The 19,698-nt window shown below is 39.3% G+C and overlaps 1 long non-coding RNA gene across 1 annotated transcript; it reads left to right on the top strand.

Moving 5' to 3' along the window:
• The first annotated feature begins 7,661 nt into the window (after nucleotides 1-7,661).
• LOC118685200 (uncharacterized) lies at nucleotides 7,662-10,731 on the top strand. Its single transcript, XR_004979941.1, has 2 exons — nucleotides 7,662-10,431; nucleotides 10,516-10,731. It is a non-coding gene; the product is annotated as an uncharacterized LOC118685200 (long non-coding RNA).
• Nucleotides 10,732-19,698: the final 8,967 nt, after the last annotated feature.

Raw genomic sequence — 19,698 nt, 5'->3', positions numbered from 1 at the left:
AGAAAAATAAATAAAATAAAATGTTATATAAATGCATTACATAAATCCCAAAACCTGCTATGAAAATGCATGACTGCTGATTGGGAGGGAGACAACCTAATGTTTGCACTGAGGGATCCACAGCCTGTAGCTCAAAATCTCAGGGTACAGAGGAACTCTCTGGTGATCCAGCATTCAGTTACTATAAATGTATGAGCTGCCCACAGCCTGAGCATGTACAGAAATGTCCTACTTCTAATGCTACACTGGGCACTTACCTTAAGTGTGCTACAAGTGCACTTACCTTACCTCATATTAAGCCAATATTAAAAGAGTACCCACACTGACCATGCTTACTGCATCCTAAGGGCCTGCTGTTATATTTGAGTTCATACTCTATTCAGTTATTCCCTGCATAAAGACTTAAAATCTTTCAAATGGTCAATAGAAAACCTTGGTTCCTGAAATCTCTGCAGGCTTATCTGCTCGCTCCTGGTAACTGTGAGTGCACTCTTGAGCAACAAGTAGTCATGTCCTTTTCAATATCCAGCCCTCATTTCAGGTGATGCTCAGGCACAAGTCACCTGAAATAACAGCAGTCTGTCCCCCAGGGCTGGATAAAGTAACTCACATTCTGCTGGGCTGATCCAGAAATTTCTTGCTGCCTTGCAAATAAGGCAACTGGAAGCCAAACAGGGAGCAAAAAAAGCTCAAAGTGAGATTTTGCAAATATGTGGAAAGTCACTAAGTCACTTCCTTCAGCCTCTCACACCAAAAGCAGTCCTGTTTGCTGAGGGCTGCTCTTGACCTGCCTCCCAAACTCACAGCCATAGGAATATATTGCCATGAGGCAACAGAAACACTGGTCTAATTCAAAACTTTTCAGAAGTAAGTCTGTAGTAGCCATGAGGATGAAGATAATGAAAGATAAGAATGGTTATGAACATAAAAAAAAGTCATTAACAACTTTGAGGAACATTTCTATCACCCTCTGGACCTCAGAACTGTGAATAACCTGTGTGGAGTGTGCAATTAATTGCAGGTATAGGGGAATGACTTGCCTGACATTTGTTATGCAGCATCCCTCTTGAACCAGAGGCCACCAAAACGAGGCACTTGAAACTTAACACAATACAGCACAATTCAATACAATTTCATTATTAGCCCCTTTCAGCAAAACAGCTTCCTGAGCTCCCTTAGAGCTAATACTCATGACACATGAATTCTTGTTAAATTGACTTATTTTGGATGACCCTGACTATCTTCCAATACCAGGGGTTTAGAAGGCTTAGCCTGATGTTCCCCCATCTGAATAATATTTTTCAGTGCCATTTTTTCCAGCCTGCAGAAAAAGGCACTTCTTGGTAAGCTTAAAGCAAGACAATACTGCTTAACAAATCTGCTGGGGCTGGTTTGTTTAACAGCACTCATTTTAGATGGAGGTGCTGAATCTACACACAATTTGCAAGTAATGTGATTTCTGACAGCTATGACTATTAGTGTCCTTGAATGCTTTGGGAAAACAAGTCAGGGTAACAGGTTGATATTACTGAATACAGTGTTTTAAAAATGTGGCTTGCTGCTGAGACATGCACGTGAAGGAAGTAATCTACATGGAATTAAGGAAAAGAAACCCCAACCCTTTGTTTATGTACACAGAGCAGAGAAAAGGGCATCATTTCAAATTACTTTATTTTCAACAAATTTTCCACATCCCACAAGAGAAAGCAGACTGACTCCTTGAGTACAGATCCATCATTTAATCATATTCCAAATGTATTTCCCCTGTGCTTGCTTTTACTCTTATGAGTGCAAAAACTTAGAAGACTGTATTTTGAAAACCTTTGCAAAGGTGAAGTGAAAGGGGGCACCAAGGTGAAAAGATGCTCTCCCACAATAGAGCTGTTCATATTGCAGGGTACATTTGCAGGAGCATGGCTTGTAAGGGAAACTCTATTCCATCTCCTCAGCAGTGGTGAAATGCATCTGATGTAGCTTCTAGTGCCTAGTTTTGGTCACCCACTATTCTAGAGGGACATGGAGAAAGCAGAGAGGGTTTCTAAGACATTCAGAAATCTAGGAGATAAGTGGAGAAAGTCTCCAAAATATTCAGAGTTCTGCAGCACATGATCTACCTCTATGGAAGAAGATGACCTCCAGAAATCATATCCTACCAACATTCCCTTCAATCTCACAAAAGTATAATCCATGATGCTTCTAAATTGCAAGAGATTCTTTGAAAATTGGGCAGTGTAGGACAGGGAGGATAGTTTCATTTTTTGATAGATAAACAAGGGCTTATAAAGATGAGAGTGTAAAATAAATATTGAATAGAACCAAAAACCCTTTGAAAAGCATTTGGCATTAAAGCTTTAACCCCCAGGTGTTTAAAAATGGTAAGGATTCTATAAAGTCAAAAGTCAAACATATTCTACGAGCAAGAAAAGTGCAAGGGTGTCATCAAAAAGCCGGAAATCATCTCAGGAAAAATAAAAATGTACTCCAAGAAACTTAAAGAGAGAGAGAAGTTCATTACAAAGCAGTACAAAAAATAATCTGTTCTGTAAATATCAAAGTTAATGAAGAGTTGAAGTTGGAAATGGAAAGAAGCAGTAACAGAAAGAGCAACTTCTTCACAATGTTCATCTTTGCATTTCTGAGTAATGGAATCCTTGACCAAAATTCAAATAGGTAATGAAAGTGCTCTATGTTTAACCCAGAGGTAGATAGGCACCTAAAAACATAATATAATTGCAAGTCTGGCTTTAAAATTAGTGTTCAGAAAGATATTGAATAAATGGCCAGAGGCACTTCTACTTTCACCCAGAAGGGTTTGATTTAACATTTTGACTAAAATGTCAGAAGCTTCAAACCTGTGTGAAACAAAGGAGCAAGGGTTGATGAGACACCACATCTGAACAAAGGGCTATGATTTCCACTATATTCCCCTGAGTTTTTAAATCTTTTTAGAAATGATAGAAGACAACTGTAATTCATACTACAGAATGATTTGCTGCAGTAAGTAAGCTAAAAAACTTCTAAATACATTTATAAGAGACATGAGCCTTTGACATCACCTGGTACCTTAACTATTGTGATAGCACATGTATTTTACAAAATTTAAGGACATAAGAGAATCCATAGATTTGCATTTCCAATTTATATCTGAAGCCAGTAACATTCAGAAATCCTTCAATTTTTCCCAAATCAGAGAATTTTCATAAATCTAAGATTTTTTTTTATTTTCTACTGAATTGTGATTAAAAATTTTTAGTAGCACATCTTCAATAGGACTGTTGTCATTTATTTAAACCAATGGAAAAAATAATTCAAAGTATACAAAGTCCAATGAACATGAAGTTTCCCACTAAATTATCTGTTAATAAAAAGTTACTTACTTTGTTTTGGGCTAAGAGAGTATCTTCATTAATATTAACAATGATATTTTACAAGCCAATAACTGTCAGCTTCACCTGTCATGAAATCATCACTATATAAAAAAATCTACATTTTTGGTAATGCAAGTGCTTGGTTTTACCTCAATACCTTTTTCATATGTCAACACCAGAATCTTCTCAGAAGACTCCCAAAACCTCTACAGTCCATTTCTATTATTTTTAATCAGTTGTGACCCAGCCTAAGATTGCAAATGAGCCATTCAACTATTTTTTTTTAAGAAGATAGGACAGAATTGGAACATCCAGTTAGTATGACTGGTTTTGATTCTCATTTCCATTCCCCCATCAAGATGTGAAACCTTTAGATAATAGTTTCACAAAATAAATTTAGAAACAGCTATTGAAAATTTGCCTTCTAACTACTGTTATGCTAGTCATATCTCCAAAGGCTTATTTAGTTATTCTGTCCAAATGAGAAGACCAGCTAGATTTCTTCAAAAACAAGAACACTGTCACAGAAGAGAAAATTTAGTTGGGAGCACAGACAACTACTGACTCCTTAAGTAGGCCCTGAGCTGGCAAAGTAACAAGAGAAATATCACCATTAGTTGCAAACTCTTCCATTTTGGGTAACATGAATTACCTTTGAAAATGTTATCTAATGCCATCTAATCTTGAATCTACTGAAATAAATTCAATTTGTTTACTGCAGAATGGAATGCAGCTCTTTTATGTATTCTGGACCTTTTCAGGATTTCTAGGAAGATATGCAGAGATATTGTAATGGAACAAATGCTATGCTAAACTGTTCTTTAAACTTTCACAGTAGAAGAAACTAGTACCAGAGTCCACTTTTTAAAAACAGTAATTAAATGAGCTCAGGCAGTACTAGTTTCCAAGCAGTAAGACAAAAACCTCTATTTACCTGCTATGTACTCAGATAAATATGAATAGACATAAATCATCATAATGCAGTTTTGTTTGCAGCTGTTTTCCATGCTATCATGTCCCAGGAAGATTATTTCCACACAAAAATTTTTAGTCTCAGCATGCCTTTTTTCATCAAATAAATTAAGTATTGGGAAATGGTGAATATCTGATCCACTCTACCATGGCACAAGTCAGTTGTGAACTATTAGCCAGATAATCACTTTTTCAGGAAATTTTATGTAAAATAGCACAGTTTTAAACTGTCTGTGAAGATGAAGAAAGTGTAGCACTCCATACCATTGAATGATAGGGGAAGTTTGGAAAACTAGTTATGAGTATTGTTAATACTGGGCAAGAATGACTGGCAGTTAAGGCTCACTTAAATGACTGTCTGGAGGAGCTAATGGTCTGAGGCAGTGTTCACTGCTCAGACAGTCATTAAGTATCAGAATCTACCTGACCTGGAAGTCATTACTGCTTACATTAATTACTGCAATGATGAATACTCCATGCGACTCTACCACATCTCCCTAAAGTCATTTCTGCATCAAAACCGCCCTCAGGTTTCAGATCTGTGGTGACATCTGGCAGCCAGGACCAGCATGTATAAACACATTTATTTGAATGAAGATAAAACACCAAATGTTTGAACTGATCAGAGCCACCAACTAGCTGGCAGACTCAGCCTGTAATTTTGTAATGACCCTAAGCATCCCTTTCCACCGTCACTTATTATTAGCTATAAATCTCCCATACTTAGACTGCTCAAGAATAACTGTGTGTGCATAAGCCTTTGTACTTACCCAGCCTAAACAGCTTTTTAACCAAAGATCTGCTAGGAGCTACATTAGGGTGAAAAAGGCTTGGTGCTTACTTGAAATGAAGTAGGAATCAGGAATAATTTTAATTACTATTGCTTATCTGACAGTAGAAGCTGTAAATAAACCTGCAAGTCATGCATCTACAATACCTGTACCCCATGTGAGGTCCCTGCTCTGAAAAGATTTGAGTTCTCATAAATATACAAGCAAAGGATGGCAATAAAAAAAAGTCAGCATTTGAAATTTTGACCTAAAGAGATATGCTCAATGGAAGGTCTAAGGTAAGAGAGATCTGAAACCCATGTAACCTCCAGGATTTACCCAATAGCTCACAATGCTATTGGACTCAGAGCAGAATAACACCACTCAAAAACTTCTTATATAACACCATGGTCAAGGTCGGGAGACTTTCTGATTTGCATTGTATTTTGAGTTGTTTACAGTGCTGCTCCTCAGGTGAAAGTTCATGTCCTGGGTTCAGGTTCATGTCCTGGGTTCAAGTCCTCATGTCCTTACTCACTTGTGAGCACCAATTATTTGCTCAGTGCCACTGGCTGAGGTGAGAGAGTGAACTCTAGTGAGCAGCTGCTCCCCAGGACACAGCAGGGTTGACAGCCTGGTCTGGAGGGTGCGTATCTCTGCCCTTTGCAACAGCTCACTTCTCTTTTACAATGCAGAGCATGTCAGTACTACCATATAACACAAAAATAAGGTCTGTTTTCCTTCAGATTAGTTAAAACCATTTGTGATTTTGGATTCTGACACACCAGAACTAAAGAGTATGAAGATAACCATTATCAATACATTAATTTTGAGAGTTCCCATTTGTCTGTTTCCAAGACTGCAGCTGCCAATGCAAACAAGGTCTCTTTATTGGATATAATAGATCAAGTGGACAGTTTCTGCAAGAAAATACATGAAAGAATGTGAAAGCCTCTTCAAAGGATCATTAATAAAAGGATGAACATTCTTTCAATATATCTGTGCTTTTATAGTAGTCTTATGCACTGCTTGCTGCGTGTGACCCAATGCAAAAATTGTAATGCAAGGCCTGTCTGTTCTTGACATGTTGTATTATAAATTATTATAAACATCTCCAGTGCTGCTGGTAACAGTGTGAGCTGCTTTCCTGAGGTATTACTGAAGACTTTCAAAAGTGCCACATGAATTAAGGATTTGACTTTTTATGGCCATGGTGACTTTTACAGGAATATAACAAAGTGTTTTATTAGTGTACTTTGAATGTTTAGTAATTCAAGAGCAACAGTTTGCAGTGGCTTTCTGTATAGCTCTAGCAAACAATTGAGGTTTAAGAGACACAGAGGGGAAGAGTATTTGATAAAAAAACATAAAAAGAATTGTCTCTCTGCATCAGTAGTAATAACATCTAATACTTTGCAGGAAGATGGCCTAATTGGTCTGTTAATATTTTTTGTCTGATTTCGTGCAAATAAAAAGCAACACGGTCTAGTCAGTCTAATTTTTCATACTTAGCCCAGAAAAAAACAATAGCTTTAATAAAGAACACCTTCAATTCCTTGAAGACCTCCAGACCTGTCATTCTTAGAAAACATGGGAAGATAAAGACTTTTTTATTGACCTTTCTGCTTTAAAATATGAATGTAAATGACAGTGTGCCTTCACATTTTAAATGAGGGAGGAACTAGGATACACTTAAGAAATATATGCTCCTAAATCCAAATACTGTACTACTCCTTAAATAGTTTGTTTATGGATGTAAAATGTCAGATGAGCAATATGTGGATTTAGTACACGGTGCCTTTTTTTTAAAAGGTAGAAAATTAAGATATGCTAATATAAGCCTCTAGCAGGTAAGTCCAAGTGTAAGAATAGAGGCTTTCAGGCACAGAAAGAAGAACTTAGACAAAGGGAAAATGAAATGACAGAGCAATGTATCTAAAACTGCACATTGGTTCTAGGGACTTGAAAGAATGTCATGTCAGATAGTATCAGACGTCAGACAAAATGCCTGGAGGATAAGAATAAAATAGTCAGGGTCAGACAAGCAAAGATTATCCCTATCATGTCATGTACAAGCAGCAGGAGAACCTGAGCCTGGCTAGAAAGGAAAGGGTGAGCTGGAGCAGGGACTACATGTGTTAACCTGACGCTTCTTTTGGCTCTGTGCTAGATGCCTGGGTGAGAGGCATAACATCGAAGGGAAAAACAAAAGGCTGTCTAGAAAGAAATTTCTGAAAGACAAGCTGCAGGAAAAAAAACTTGAGATCTTCAGATAAGGTTAGAGAACAAATATAAGTGTGTTTCAGAGCTTAATCACATAGTTCTGCTTCAAACTCAGCAATGCAATTGAGACAAATCCAATAAGAATTCCTTTTCTTTTGTTCCACAAAGTTATTTGAAATGTCACACACCTTGGAGTGTGGGAATAAGAAGAACTTGATTTGCTATAGCCTTTCAAAACACTAACTATTCAGCTAGAAAAACATTCTAGGTGACTTGACCTGTCTATTTATGCTTGTCTTATTCTGGAGTTACATGAGTTCAACAAGACCTGTAAGAATACCATATTAATATGCATACTATTTTCAAATCTTTTACATCTTATTCAAGATCTAAGAGCTTTAGGCTTTATCACTATAAGCATTTCACATAATTTTTAAATAAAATTATTTTTAAATTATATAAGCTAACTGCAGGTGTTTCTTCTTTAATTTTGCCCTCACCATTGTTTACAAAATATAGAGGTTATGCAAAGAGGACTCTGGTATGTTTAGAAGGATTTTGCAGGTAAATGTTATTTCACAGTTATGGCATGTCATATATTTTTCTTCATTTTTGTAATATGTTTCCATGTCATTCTTTTTCATAGAAAAGAGTAATAGGTGTGCCTGGGCTTAACAGTAGTGGTTTCTGGACTGTGGGTCAGGCAAAATGTTCTAAGACAAGAAGGTTCCGTCTAACCTGTCAGTACCTGAGTAAGAACCTCAAGAACATCTTTAACTCAGGAAATCTCAGGAAAACAAGGGCTTGCAAAAGTAGTGAAAGCCAGCAGGATGGTAAGAAAGGCAAAGAGCAGATATACAAACAAAACTCAGAGGGGACTGTCATTGAGGATGTCATTGAAAGACTCGTCCTCAGAGAATGCCCAAATATCTGACCCCATTTTCCTGTGGGCAGAGGTCTTCCTACTGTGCCCCTTTATTTGTGTTCCTTCTCACACTACATTTTCTCTAGTGTACACATTCTGATAGAACTCACTTTCAGAGATTCAAATGCTGTTGGTGTTCCCAGAGAAAACATTAAGAAGTAAATGTCCCTCAATACAATAGCTAGCACAGGGTCCACTCTCACAGGAGTGGTTAAAATTCCTTAATTATCCTTTAATTTCCACAGGAATAATTTTCAAATATAGGCCGCCCACAGAAGGAAGACATATTTAAATTTCTAGGCACATCTCAGTGTTCAGAAGGATGTTTAGAATTTGAAACAAAACCCTTTTTACCTCAGCTGTACATTTCTAGGTTTATCATGTTAGATTAATCTATATACTTCCATTGTCTCACAGTGGTTCAGTCAACAAAGACACTTTATACAGGCAAACCCACGACCAGCTGGAACCCACTTCCTGCTATTTGATATCAAAAGAAACAATGATTTTTTTAATAAGTCTGAGAGAAGCATTAATCAGTGTGGATAATTCTTACCCTCTCGTACAGCCACCACTCTTCTGTTAGACCTGCTCCCTGGTTTTCCACTTCCTTCCCCTTATGATGTCACTTTCAGCATAACTGCTCATGCCATTCATTATATATCAAGAGCTTCTCTGGTTTTTTCTACATTTCATGCCACCCCATCTCTCAACTCTTAATAAAGCTTATAGTAAGGAGGGTGAGAGCAGTAAGAGCAGAGCTGATGACTCTCATGAGTCAGGAAGGTATGGCAGATGGTGCACTAATGTGTTAATTAAATGGCTGCTTTGTCTGTGATTTTCCTGTTGCTCACCTCCTGATGTTAAGAGCTGAGAAATAATGGAAGGGGTTAATGAGACAGAAACTTATCCAGGTGGTCAAAACTTCACTGCAGGTCCTGGGCACTAGGTGCCATCTCAGCAGTCACCAGCAAAAGGGATGAGAGGGGCTGCCATCACTGCATGCCACCAGCACTACAGAGCACAGCAGCCTGCTGCAGGACTCATGTCCTTGCAAAATGTACACAGCTGAGGGAGCACAGTGTCAGCAGATGAGGAAAAGGCAGAGGTACTTAATGCCTTCTTTGTCGCAGTCCTTAAGACCAAAAACGGTTACCCTTAGGATATTCAGCTCCCAGAGCTGGAAGTTGGTGACTGAGAGATGAGTGAAAGCACCATAATCCAGGAGAAAATGCCTGGTATGCCCACTGGACATCCACAGGTCTACAGGTCCAGATGGGATTCACCTGAGAGTAATGAGTGAGCTGGCAAAAAAGCCAAGCCACTTCCAAGCATTTAGCAGCAGTCCTGGTTCAACCAGAGAAATCCCAGTAATCTGGAAATTAGCAAATGCAACACCATCTACAAGAAAGGTTGAAAATATTATCCAGAGTACTGTCAGCCTGAGGTCAGTACCACAGAAGGCCATGGTGCAGATTGTCCTGAGTGCCATCACAGCATGTGCAGGACAACCAGGGGATCATGCCCAGCCTCTCACTTCAAAAAGGACACTGAGGTGCTGGAGCAAACCCAGAGAAAGCCAACAAAGCTGGTGAAGGGTCTGCAGCACAAGTCCATGAGGAGCACCTGAAGAGCTGGGGGTGTTTAACCTGGAGAAGAGAAAGATTATAGGGAACTTCACTCCTTTCTACAACTACCTGAAGGGGGTTGTGGTGAGGTGGGGATCTGTCCCTTCCACCATGTCTCAAGTGAAAAGATGAGAAAAAATGACCTAAAGTTCTGCCAGGAGAGGTTCAGATTTGATACTACAAAAAAAGAATTTTCACTGAAAGAGTGATTTGGCATTGGAATAAGTTGCTAAGGGAGGTGGTGGGATCATCACCTCAGGAAGTGTTCAAGAGGTGTCTGTATGTGGCAGTTGGAGGTATGGCTTAGGAGTGATTATGGTTGTGCTGGGTTGATGGTTGAACTGGATGGTATTGAAGGTCTCTTTCAGCCTTGATGATTTCTGTGATTCTGTGGTTCTGTTATGTTGAAGGAGAAATACTGCCAAGCTGATGAAGCCAAACACACCCAAGGGGAGAAGTTATAGTAGTGCTACAGCTTAAAGAAGAGGGACAAACCCAGTATTCTAGAAAGCAGTTGTCCCCACTGCTTCCAACCTTTTCCTCGGGTAAGAAAAACCTGCCCAAGATTAATTGTTCACATACTTGGCTCTTTGCTATCTACCACAGATTTAATACATTCTCTTTTTCAGAGACAGCAGTTACCCACAGGTAGCCTCAGCTTCCACCTTTCCAAGCCGAAGTACTTGCACCTCCAGGAGCTGTTTACACCAGACAGCAAGGAAACAGAAAAGATAATTTTATCTTCTTTACTGTGTCCTTACTAAAACCTGACACTGTCACATAGGAGTCCTGTGATGGGTGTTCCATCATCAGTTTATGCCAATAAATGTGATGCAAAGCTGTTATTCTTTCTTCTCAAACCTTACTTCAATCCCATTTTTCTTTCACAAAGGAGAACCCCATTCCTTTTCCAATACTGTGATGCCTACAAATATTTCATAGTATCCTCTGGTACCCTGGCAGTCCTGCTTTTCCTTCTGATCAATGTCATTTTCCTGCTTTTGTATTTGTACCCATCTGCTTCCTATTTCCTCATGCTTATGCTGCATATAGGGTGGACAAGGGATTATTTCTTTGTTCTGCATTTAAACAGTGCATGGAGTTGAAGTAGATCCTCTGGTTAATGATGATAGCTCCTAGAGGCAATGGCAATATAAAGAAATGAAACAATGTTAATAACCTTAGGCATTTAATTCTAGAGATTGAACAATATCCAAAGATCGTACACTACCTCTGTTTCATTTCTGGGGATATTTACAGGGATAAAGATGCAGAATGTTAAAAGACTGTGTGCAAACCAACAAATATCCACACTGGAAAAATACTTGCAAGCATAGTTAAGTGGATTCTGTGGATTCAATAAGAATCCCACTCTTGGGAGGTCATCAATCATTTTAAACCATTCCAAACAAACCTTTATATGCATCCTTGCTCCACAAACAATGCCCTGATCTTGATTTTAATCTATATCCAACCATTTTTTGTTTCATATGCGGTTACACTGGGGCCAGTAAGTGAAAGTCTGCCTGTGAGTCAGTAGGAAGCAGGCCAAGATTATTCCGAAGAAGCTGAAGGATGTCTGGGTAACTTAGAAAATATCTCAAAGATCTCTATTATCATATCTATCTTTTTTGGCTCCTAAATTCCTTAGAAAATATTACTAATAATTATCTTGGTTGGCTTTGAGAAAATCAATCATATTTGTATTTTGAATGAATTTTTAAAGACATTAGGGTACAGAAAGGGCAGAATATAATGGATAAATCCAATATTAAGAAACTGGAGAGGATCCAGTACAGAGCTACTGAGATAGTCAAAGGTTAAGAGTGCACAGCCTGCAAGGACATCTGGAAGGAGGTGGGCTGATTTAATTCAACAGAAAAGTGGGTAAGAGGGGATTTAACTACCTGCCTATGACATTAAGCAAGTACAAAAGTTCTGGAGCTAAAGTGATATAACGTTTGGCAACCACCACAAGTTGTGGTTTAGGAAATTTAAATTAAGTAACAGATGGGGGGAAAAAATCATGAGAAGATCAATTCAGTGTTGACTCCTGTTGTCTGGAGAGGCTATGGACTCCGTGCTTGCAGGTTTTCAGGACATGATTAGACAAAGCTATGGAAAACTGTTCTGTTTCAGGTAGGTGAACAAACTCAAGGTTTTTAAAGGTCATTTCCAAACAATATTTCTATGGTTCTGCAATACTGTGATGCAAATTTTTTACAGCATCAAGACAGTGGACATTTTAGAAATGTCAATGTCTTTAAAAAGCATCCCTTTTTGTTCCTTAGTTGATCATCTGTAAAATGAACACCATACCTGCCTGCTTTCCAAAGGGACTAGTTAGGGGATAGCTCCCAAGGGAACTATCTGGATGAATGAATTATGTCTGTGAAGCTGCCATCTCCTACAGTTAAGAATGCCAGAGTAAATGAAAAAAAAATCTAAATAAAAATATGTGACAAAAGCCTGTGCTGGTCTAAACTGCTGTAACTCTAGTGACTGAGACAATATTACACTGATTTACTCCAGCTGAGCTACCCATGCTGTAATGAACAACCCCATGTTGTTTATTCAGCCAAACGAGAAACTGTTAAGTTGAATACTGCTCAGTATGAATTATTAAAGTCAGGAAGATTTGCATGCAAAGTATAGGCTGTCTGAAAAATAATGTTTGCCTCAATTTAGGGTCACCATTGGGGAAACTTTGGAGAATTTTGAAGGACTCCAGGAGAACAACATTTAAAGGACTATTCTTACTGAAGGCTAGTTATGGTAACAGGCTGCTAAGGACTAAATGCTTTTCAGGAAGAGAGACCATTTCTCACATTCTGTTAGAGGTATAGTAAAAATTAGTACCTGAAAATTCTAAGCTGTTATATTCCTTCAAAACCATTTCTATTTCAAAACAGCAATTTCTTATGCAAATCTGAAGGACAACTAAAGGACCCTCATTGTACTTAATTGGCCTCTGTGTTCATCAGACAAAAAACCTTGCACAGTCAAGCAAGGCACCATAAATTGAAACAATTTTCAAACACACTTTCCTGGAGATGAAAGAAAAGTTCATAAAAAGGTCAAGACTGCAGTCATCAAAGTAGTGGAATCAGTGCTTGAGGAGAGAGCTACCATTTGCAGGGAATGGAAGTGTGCCAGATAAGAAGCTGCTGCCCAGACTTCTTCAACCCTTCCATAAGAAGAGGACTAATTTCTTAAAGAGCCATTAGAGAATTATGCTGTCTCCTCGAAAATGGAGCATCACTTAAGAAATCACTTACAAGGAAAGAGGAAACCTTTTCTGAGAAGCCAGGTCAACTTCACAGATAGTCTGGTAGAGAGATTGAATGTGATAAGCATTGTAAAAGGGCTCAGATTAAATTAAGTAACTCTTTATTTCTATAGAAAGCCAGCTGAGCTTTGAAGAAAGGGCAGGTGATTAATTTAATAGGGTAAAAGATACTGCTATGACTGGTCAGTAATTAATTAAATTGGAGACCAGTGTGCAGGTAAAAGAGTGAGCAAAGTCCAATAGGTTTAAGAGTACGTACCAGTGAATTAGCCACTGGCAGTTGAAACAAACATCCATTCTGTCACAGAAAAGCCCCATTTGCTAGATGATCTTTGAATGCTGGTACAGCCCATGAAACAGGAGGTGACAATTCTTCTATCCATAAGTAAATATCATCTGGAACCCCCTGAGGAAAAATATTAGAAACAGAGATTCTTCTTTAAGCTGGCAGCCAGTCACTAGTGGTGTCCCCCAGGGATTAGTGATGTCCCCAGTCCTGTTTCAAGTCTTTATGGCTTATCTGGGTGAGGGGAGTTAGTCAACCATTAGCAAATTTGCAGATGACAACAAGTTGGGGGAGAGTGTTCCTCTGCTGGAGGGTAGGAGGGTTCTACAGAGGGACCTGGAAAGGCTCAACTAATGGGCTCAACCCAAGGACACAAGGTTTAACAAGAACAAGTTTTGGGTACTGTTCTTTGGCCATGACCATGCCCTGAAGCACTACAGGCTGGCTGGACAGGAGGCAGGCAAAATGAGACCTGGGAGTGCTGGTTGACAGCAGCTGAACATGAGCCAGGGTGTGCCCAGGTGGACAAGAAGTCCAATGGCATCCAGGCCTGTGTCAGCAAGAGTGTGGCCAGCAGGACCAGGGCAGGGATCCTTCCCAGCACTTGTGAGGCTGCACCTTGAGTGCAGTGTCCAGTTCTCTGCCCCTCAATCTACAAAGGATGTTGAGGTGCTGGAATGTGTCCAGAGAAAGGCAACAAGGCTGGTGAGGGGTCTAGAGAGGGTAAGTCCCATGAGGAGCAGCTGAGGGAGCTGGGGTTGTTTAGCCTGGAGAAAAGGAGATTCAGGGGAGACCTTATCCCTCTCTACAACTTCCTGACAGGAGGCTGTAGCCAGGTGGGGGTTGGTCTCTTCTCCTATTCAGCCAGTGACAGGATAAGAGGACACAGTCTTAAACTGCACCAGGGGAGGTTTAGGTTGGACATAAGGAAGTAGTTCTTCATGTGACTGGGCATGGGAATGGTCTGCCCAGGGAAAAGGTGAAGTCACCATCCCTGGAGAGGTTTAAAGATAGATTGGATGTAGCACTCAGTGGCATGGTCTAATTGACAAGCTGATGCTCAGCCATAGGTAAGACTTGATCCCAAATATCTTCTCCAACCTAGTTGATTCTGTGGTTCTGTGAATAATAAAATATGTTCATGCATAAAGAATACAGAATAATAGTAACACTAACAAAGAAAAAAGAATAAACAAATAAAAACCTCTGCGTTAGCTATAATTCTTCTTCATAGCAAACTGTCTAAGGCAAGACAGCCTGACTCTTTGCAGGCCACACAACTCTGTCCTCTTAGCACCCCAGCAACATGGAGGAAAAAAAAGAGGGGAGCACAAGCAGAGCATGGCTGTGCTGCTGAATTGACAAGCCCACACTGACAGCTTCCCCCAGAGCACTGTGAATGTTTCTACAGGGACAGCTACAACCACCCTCACATTCACATTTCCCTTGTAAGTCTGTGCTCATACCAAGCCACAGCTACTTTGGGTTTACTGTCCAGTGATCACTCTTGGATCCAGCTGGGCTTGCTGCTTCCAGCTAATGTCTGACCCAGCTGAACACCACACTGACTACAGCAGTGTCTACCACACCCTTATGAATATACTCAGAATAACTCTGATTGTTCTTTCTTCCCTTAATATAAAACCTCTTCCTCTGTTTGGGTTTTCATATTTTTCCCCACAAAAACTAACAAAATTACATTCTCAAATGGTTTCCATGATGGTCAGCAAAAAACCTGACGTACCTGGACTGTAATCAAAGCTGTTTACTAGGAGATATCATGATTAAAAAAACAAGACTATCTACTGTATGCAGGGAGTGAGGAAAATGTCCTGGGAAAAACAGCATGTGGTTTTATGTGGTTGAAGGCTATCTTAATGTATATCCATCAAAAGTATTTTGGTATTTCCAGATTTTTGAAAGGTTGATTTTACAGCCTTGAAAATACTCTACTAACATATTTTTTTCTCTTTCCTTATGAAGCCTTTACTGTCATATAAGTCAAGAGGAAAGCTATTATGTAACGCAAAGAACACATACAGCTTGAAGTGGACAATTGATTGCAGTAGCCAGTTAGCATAATTTCAGATTTTGTCTGCACTAGTAAAGAGAATAGCCATTGATCCTAGGAGTTCTTCATCCATACTTCATACCCATCAATTGTTAGAACTGCCTCTTTTGGGCCAGGTAGCCTTGCCACCAGCTAGTTCAACAATACAGGAGAAGCCAATTATCTCCTCTTCACAAGCAGGTTCCACCTGAAGTAACATTTTCCTCACATTTCTCTTTTTTACTTCAGGTCCACTAGGTTTCCCAAACCCACATAAAACCAGAAATAAAGAAACATTTACAAACCTGAACATTTTCAGTTCTTGACATTGCTAGTTTTCAAATGAAAACGGGGAAAATTCCAGAATACATAGCAAAGTTTTCATTCAGGTCCACTGTCATATTGAGACTGTCCTCCTCATTTTCACTGAAAAGACTTTCATTAGCAAATTAACAGTTAGAGGAGTGAAAGGTGCACAGAGCTGTACTTGCTCCGCTCACATGTGCTCCCATAAAACTGTTATGATAGTTGTACACAGGCTGATGAAAATGTGATCCAGTATAATCTGAAAGTAATGTAAAAATAAAAGAGCATATAATTGCGTCTCCATTTTTAACCCAGAGTGGGAAAGAGAGAAGTGTCCCTATGTACCTGCTTCACACTGCATTAAAGAATTTTTATGAGGTTTTTTGATAAATTTTATTTAATTTATTAGCACTTAGAAAGCTTAGGAAATTGATAGACAGTAAAATAAGAGATATTTCATGAGAAATTCAGTTCGATCATTTTGAGCAATTGGGATACCACTGTCATTTCTTGGATGGAAGAATTCCTTTAAGTTGGGTTTTCAGGTTATCAGAAGCTCTGGTAATAGATACAACATTTCTCTGAGTACAGAAGGCAGTAGAGAAACATCTCTATCTACTCCTGCAGGAGACTGATACGACAAGGAGAGGTTGAGTGTCACAGTGGGGACAAAATGGAACAACTACATAAAACTGTGTATCTAGAAATGTAATTTCCAATAAAGATGAGGGTTATGTGGAGTGCTGTTTTCATCTCAGGGGGATTCATAGGAATAAGTAAGATACCAGCATTGTAAATGCCTCTTTTGGCAATTGCAATAGCCACTGTATCTCTGGCAGTAACTCACATCAAGTTTTAACTTAAAAGTCACTTTTATTGGCTGATGGAGTACAGGCCAGAAGAGCTGTATTTTGTTTCTCTTCAGAAAGCACTGAAGGATTGTTAAATTTCCACTTGAATAACCACCAGAAATGGGCACAAGCCTGGTTTTGACTTTTTTTCTCACGTCTTTTTTAAGTAGGTCATTTTCTCATATGTCTTTTGAAAACTGTTATCTGAAGCATGTCCTGATAACACAGTTGATGCCAATTATGCACTCTCTGCCCTCTCCTCAGCAATTCTGTTCATTTACTCATTTGTTCTGAGGTGGCTAATGCATTGTACCCTTAACACCAGAGAGACACAGCAGTGGCCTGCACACTGCTGGGTATTGAATTCCACTCTATTCCAGACCTCCTTCTTCAGCTGAGGCACCATCTGGGCCACCCACCATATCTGGATTTAAGAGCTCCCTCAAGACCAAGAACAGAACATTTCTAACAAGGAGGTGACAGCTGAATTTAAAAAAACCCAACAACCTAATAAAATAATTTAAAAAACCCAACAAAACACCTACACAAATTCTTTCATTTATTTATCTTAAAGACTAGTGAGAAACAACCAGAGTGTATGCAACAGGCAGAGATGACAGTTCTTGGCACTGACACAGCCCAAAGAGGTAGAGAGTGTCAGACCAACACATGTAGCAACCCTAGGCTGCAGCAGATTTAGACTGGCATTTGAAGAGAAGGGCACACACAGTATTTGGCACTTAAACTAGCATAGCAAGGGGGAAAGAAAATAGAGGACCAGAAACAGGAAGGACATTCTATTCCCTCATCTCTTCAAATCTGACCAGAAATGCAGTAAACTCTGAAATTAACCATTTTAGCTAGCATGAGATGACAGCTGCCACCCTTTAAAAACTGGTAACTGCTAGGTAAAATGACCATAGACATCATGTCACACAAGCTGTTTTTAAGTAAGAGACAGAAGTTATCCCACAGTACATCATCAATCTCAGTGACACCAGCAGTGAAACCAACCCCAGAAGCAGCCTACACAAGCAGGAGTCAGCTAGGCTTGGCACAGCTGAGCTGCCTGCAAGCAGTAATCATTGGTTCCACAGAAGTGCCCATTCCCTTCTTGCTATCCTGGAATTTAATACCAGCCACCAGTGCACAGGGTGACAAAAGTAATTTTGGTCAAGGTTGAAGCTTCAACTCCCTTGATTTCTCTGAAGAGGGAGACAGGAAACATAGACTCCCAAATTGCCAGATTTTGGAAGTAGTTTTGTTGAGAAAAATATACATGCCATGTGCTTTCTCTGGAAAACTGACAGCATTAAAGGGGTTGATATAAAGGTGATTCCTTGTTCCTGACAGATTTTGTTCAAAGCAACCTCAAAACTTTATCCACTGAACAGATGAGTTACTGGGTTCACCTGTACCTGAGTAAGGGTACTAATTAGTTGGTCTTTACAAACTGGCAGGAGATGTTTTAGGCTATGTCAATGTGAGCACAGCAGTGAAGCCTGTCTCTGCAGGAGCTCGTATGCATCCATGTCAGTGTCAGCACCTCTGCTGGTGTCCTGAACTCTGTCATCCTGGACATGCTGCCCTATTCCCACATCTATTTTCCACCCCTCTGCTAGCTGCTTGGGTGCCAGCTGTGGAACCACAGCACTGGGTTCTGCTGTGCAATGCTGACATAACTTTGGAAACTCTGAGCTGAGAACAAGAAGGGCAAGCAGGGATCAGGATACTGAGCTTGACTTAGCATTGGGAGAAGTCTTTAGGCCCAACACTGATAACATGCATTACTGAGTACACAGAGCTCTGTATCTATGAGAAATTCCTGAACACTGATGTTAAATACACTGTATTACCACACGTGACATGAAGTAAAAAGCATAGGATGGTTTTAGAAGGCCTGCTGACCTCAGCCCATAAAGTTCCAGCCACCCAGGCACAACTGAAAGCTTTAATCACAGGCAGAAACATCATAACTAAAGCCTACTAGGAGACAATACTCAGAGGAGGAAATAAATGGGCTATGACATTAAAATATTATACCAAACATGCCACAGAAGAGAAGGGAAAGTAAGTTAGGAATCCACTGTTTAACAGATCTAAGTTTGATTAACCAGCATAGCAACTGGTAAGATTATATTCTCTTCCTGCTTCTCAAGACTGCTTGCATTTTCACTACAATCAATGTGGAAAGTATTCAATAATATCTGTTCATATTTCAAAAAATTCTTTAGAAAGCATCGCTAAGCCCCACATTTACTGAGAAAACTAATGGAACATGGCATTGACTTAGAGGTATTTAATGGCTTTGAATGGAAAGTCCCTTTTTTTCCACTTTCACATATTTATGCAGTAGCTAACAGCACATGAAGGTAAAGACACTTGCTAGTCTCTCTCTCATATAGAAAAAAATATGTAAATTTATATCAGTAACTAAATAATTAATCATGCCAAAATACTAAATATCAGTTTTAGAAACTACAAAAAATGTGATTATGTGATTTAAAATGTCTCTCCCGTGTAGTACAAAATGGATTGCTATAATTAACTATCTGAAATCAAATACATAATTTGTATACTTCTTGAAGTCATACAACCCATCATACAGTTTTTTTGATTGTTTCCCAAAAGATTATTAGTGCATTTTGAATAGCTACCATGCTTTTGTTAGAGTTGCCACATTGTACTCCTGAGATGATAATCTTTCAGAGGAAAAGAGAGAAGCCATGTGTTGTGCTGTGTTCTTGCACATCCAAAGCTATCGGTGCAGGCACAGCAGCTTACATCCTGTGGTGTAAATCTGGCACCACCATTAAAGTACACACAGTTATGAATTGGCATTAGAGTAAGCAGAATTTGGGCACAATGCATATTCATTTTTATTAAAACTCTAAAGCATTTTGAAAGCCCTCATGTAAGAAGTACTAAAAGAAATGTAAAGCATATTAACAGTTATCGATGTGCACACTTTCATACATAGAAAGTCTGAGTAAAAACTGCAAAGGACTATAGAAAGGGAATACTGGATCC

This window comes from Molothrus ater, chromosome 3 (genome assembly GCF_012460135.2).
Source record: "Molothrus ater isolate BHLD 08-10-18 breed brown headed cowbird chromosome 3, BPBGC_Mater_1.1, whole genome shotgun sequence".
In the NCBI taxonomy this organism is placed as follows: Eukaryota; Metazoa; Chordata; class Aves; order Passeriformes; family Icteridae; genus Molothrus; species Molothrus ater.
The sequence above is the reverse complement of the archived record's forward strand: the minus strand, read 5'-3'. Positions and strand labels throughout refer to the sequence as shown.